Here is a 4366-nt window from a genome sequence, read left to right as displayed (position 1 = left end):
AAAACAGAAACAACGTGAAAAGGGAAGAAGCTGAGATGAAAAAACAACTTGCAATACAAAAACAGGCGGCACTCAATTGAATAACTTTGATTTTTTGGTGCACACAGGTCCCACCTGGAAGCTTGGCACAATATTAATTGGAGATTTTCTCCACAAGGACATCTAAGTTGGGGTATCCGACATAAACCCAAAGTTGCATTGTTCAATGAACTTCGTTTGATGGGGGCATCTGCTGAAGCTGTTGCATTGGCAAAAGTGCAATCCTCTACAAGCAAAAAACGGACTTACGGTGATGTTGAAGATCATGAGTTCATGGCAAAGAACCTTGCGAATGACTGGGAAGAATTTTTAAGTGATAGTTTGCCCGACAATAATGGAAATACCACTGCACAAAGAGAAACTAGGCTCCATAATAAGAGAAGAAAGCTTTTGCAGTTTGATCACAGCTACAAACCTGATTATTATGGAACCTTCTCCAAGAAAAGGAGAAGATACTTTGCATAGTCTGAAGGCTGTTAATTATTAAAGAAAGATATAGTGTTGTTAACGTTGATAGACTACGATGAAAAATATATGTATCACCTTGAAGCTCAGGATTCCTAATCCTGCACTACGTGAGAGGGAAAGTTTTTGGTTTTGACTGTCTGGCTTTAATGCAGTGATAGTTGTTTATTGATGTATAATGGTCAAGCAAACAAAGCTGAAGGAGAAAGAGGCAATTAAGAAGAAAGAAAGAAATGAACAGGAGATGGAACAGAAATGGCTGGAACAGGAACTGAAAAGGGAGAAGATGAAACAGGTTAGTTGAATTCTTATAAAAGAATGCAAGCTTTAAAAGATAGTGTTTGGAGCTTTTACTAACATTTCTTACTGCAATTTTAGGAAAAGGAACAAGCTCGTGCTCAGAAGGAAGCTATTATTCAAGTAAGATTTTCAGGCCACACTGCTTTCTTTGATTGCTTGTTGAAATGGATTTGCATCATTTTTAATCTAGATGCTCATGCAAATATGAAAGTGGGAAATTGGCAATGTTGATTTGCTCTGCGAGATTATCAAAATTATGAGGACATGTTACCCCTATATTGAATTTATCATGTTTATTTATTTGATTTCACCAACATGTTTCCCAATTTTTTCAGTCTTCTATTTCTGTAGTATATGTGGAATATTGTCTTACATTATTACAGTTAAACTCAAATTCAATCAGGAAACCTCTTTTTCCCAACGAGCATGAGAAAAGAAAAGCTAAGATTTATACAAGTCCGATAGGAAACACATCTACTCTGCGTTCCATGAGGGCACCATATATAGTTGATAACATCGTTGGTTGTCTTGAACCAGGAGAAAGAAAAGAAACGGCAACAAGAAGAGGTAGAAAAAAAACAGAAACAACGCGAGAAAGGAAGAAGCTGAGAAGAAAAACAACTTGCAATACAAAAATAGGCGGCACTCAATTGAATAACTTTGATTTCTTGGTGCACACATGTCCCACCTGGAAGCTTGGCACAATGTTAATTGGAGATTTTCTCCACAAAGACATCTAAGTTGGGGTATCCGACATAAACCCAAAGTTGCATTGTTCAATGAATTTCGTTTGATGGGGGCATCTGCTGAAGCTATTGCATTGGAAAAAGTGCAATCCTCTACAAGCAAAAAACAGACTTACGGTGATGTTGAAGATCATCAGTTCATGGCAAAGAACCTTGCGAATGACTGGGAAGAATTTTTAAGTGATAGTTTGCCCGGCAATAATGGAAATACCACTACACAAAGAGAAACTAGGCTCCATAATAAGAGAAGAAAGCTTTTGCAGTTTGATCATAGCTACAAACTTGATTATTATGGAACCTTCTCCAAGAAAAGGAGAAGATACTTTGCATAGTCTGAAGGCTGTTAATTATTAAAGAAAGATATAGTGTTGTTAACGTTGATAGCACAATGAAAAACATATGAATCACCTTGAAGCTCATGGATTCCTAATCCTGCACTACACGAGAGGGAAAGTTTCTGGTTTTGACTGTCTGGCTTTAATGCAGTGATAGCATTAGGCCTCGAAATCATTTCAGGAAGGATTGTCCTTTGGACTATGAGATTGATAGCGACATTTTTGGTAAAGAGTATTTATCAATATTTTTGTAAGCATTTCTTAATCTGTTAAATATCTTTAGTTAGATCCCCGGGAAAGCCTTTCTGACTGCGACAAGGATAATGAGGAAGAAAATATTGAGGTTGAGACAAAGAATTTTAAATCTGAAGAAGATGATGATAGTGGCGGTTTTTTACCTAATGGATATCTTTATGAAGCTGAGGTAAATTCTAGAGAAATAATTATTTGATGAGGTTTTTTAATGAGTACATAAAAGACCTTTGCCGTCATTTTAATATTTCTTGTTGTAATTCCCAAGTTTTCTTGGGGTAATTGAGGGTTCATCATGTTGTAGTGTTACTGGAATTTACCTCAAAATAATGTTTTTATGGAAGTTGGTATATAAATTGAGTGCAACCATAGTTTCTTTGGGGATGTATAGAGTTGAAGATAATTTTGTTGGCCTTGATCGTGCCATATGCGTCCTAGTGTTATGACTTTCTTATATTTTAAATGTAGTCAAGAATGGTCATATCATCATTTGGTTCTTTTCAATGTTCACCAATATTTGGTTTGTTTTTCCTTACCAGAGCCACTGACATTTTCTGTAGCAGCCTATGAATGCTAGGGTTGTATCACAATTGGAGAGTCAGCCCACAAACATAGTTCAACAAGGTTTACTCTTTATTCTAGCCAGAATTTTAAGTTTCTATTTATTCTTTTTAGATGCAATTTATGCATTTCGTTACTGTTGTTCATGTAAGCATATGTACATGTGTAGGTTGTGACCCTGGTGATGAATCTGTTGATGTTGGTGGGGATGAGATGCCTGCAACAAACTTCGCTAGTGTTGATATTGAGAAAGAGACGACAATAGTTAGCATCGAATGTAGTAGCTCACGCAGTGATTATGGATCTTTCTCTAGTGGTATTGTCTTTGGACAGGAATTGAGCCTTTTGATGTTTCTCAAGTGGTATTCTGTTTTTGAGTTCATTCATTTACTTTGGTCATTTTTTTTTATCAGATTCTATTCTAATTTATGATTGTCTTATATTTTAAAAGTAGTCAAGAATGGCCATATCGTCATTTGGTTCTTTTCAATATTCACCAATATTTGGCTTGTTTGTCCTTATGAGAGCCACAAACATTTTCTATAACAGCTTGTGAATGCTAGGGTTGTATCACAATTCGAGAGTCAGCCCAAAAACGTAGCACAACAAGGTTTACTCTTTATTCTAGCTAGAATTTCTGCATTTTGTTACTGTTGTTCATCTTAAGATGTACATGTGTAGGTTGTCACCATGGCTCTGTGTTCAAATATGGAATTCGCTGCAGAACGTGAAAAAAGAAGAAGCTGAGATGAAAAACAACTTGCAATATAAAAATAGGCAGCACTCAATTGAATAACTTTGATTTCTTGGTGCACACAGGTCCCGCCTGGAAGCTTGGCACAATATTAATTGGAGATTTTCTCCACAAAGCCATCTAAGTTGGGGTATCCGACATAAACCCAAAGTTGCATTGTTCAAAGAATTTCGTTTCATGGGGGCATCTGCTGAAGCTGTTGCATTGGAAAAAGTGCAATCCTCTACATGCAAAAAATGGAGTTACGGTGATGTTGAAGATCATCAGTTCATGGAAAAGAACCTTGCGAATGACTGGGAAGAATTTTTAAGTGATAGTTTGCCCGATAGTAATGGAAATACCACTACACAAAGAGAAACTAGGCTCCATAATAAGAGAAGAAAGCTTTTGCAGTTTGATCATAGCTACAAACTTGATTATTATGGAACCTTCTCCAAGAAAAGGAGAAGATACTTTGCATAGTCTGAAGGCTGTTAATTATTAAAGAAAGATATAGTGTTGTTAACGTTGATAGCACAATGAAAAACATATGAATCACCTTGAAGCTCATGGATTCCTAATCCTGCACTACACTAGAGGGAAAGTTTCTGGTTTTGACTGTCTGGCTTTAATGCAGTGATAGCATTAGGCCTCGAAATCATTTCAGGAAGGATTGTCCTTTGGACTATGAGATTGATAGCCACATTTTCTAATTTATGATTGTCTTATATTTTAAAAGTAGTCAAGAATTGCCATATCATCATTTGGTTCTTTTCAATATTCACCAATATTTGGCTTGTTTGCCCTTATGAGAGCCACAAACATTTTCTATAACAGCTTGTGAATGCTAGGGTTGTATCACAATTGGAGAGTCAGCCCAAAAACGTAGCCCAACAAGGTTTACTCTTTATTCTAGCTAGAATTTCAAGTTTCTA

The 4366-nt window shown here is 36.3% G+C and overlaps 1 long non-coding RNA gene across 1 annotated transcript; it reads left to right on the top strand.

Annotated features, from left to right (window-relative positions):
* Positions 1–381: 381 nt before the first annotated feature.
* On the top strand, positions 382–1035 carry LOC149142622 (uncharacterized). Its single transcript, XR_016265098.1, has 2 exons — positions 382–799; positions 883–1035. It is a non-coding gene; the product is annotated as an uncharacterized LOC149142622 (long non-coding RNA).
* The last annotated feature ends 3331 nt before the right edge of the window (positions 1036–4366 follow it).

The sequence above is a fragment of the Pinus tabuliformis genome, chromosome X, assembly GCF_031772625.1.
Source record: "Pinus tabuliformis cultivar Carrire ecotype Pingquan chromosome X, CPIR1, whole genome shotgun sequence".
In the NCBI taxonomy this organism is placed as follows: domain Eukaryota; kingdom Viridiplantae; phylum Streptophyta; class Pinopsida; order Pinales; family Pinaceae; genus Pinus; species Pinus tabuliformis.
Note: the sequence above shows the minus strand (reverse complement) of the source record. Positions and strands in the feature narration are given on the sequence as shown.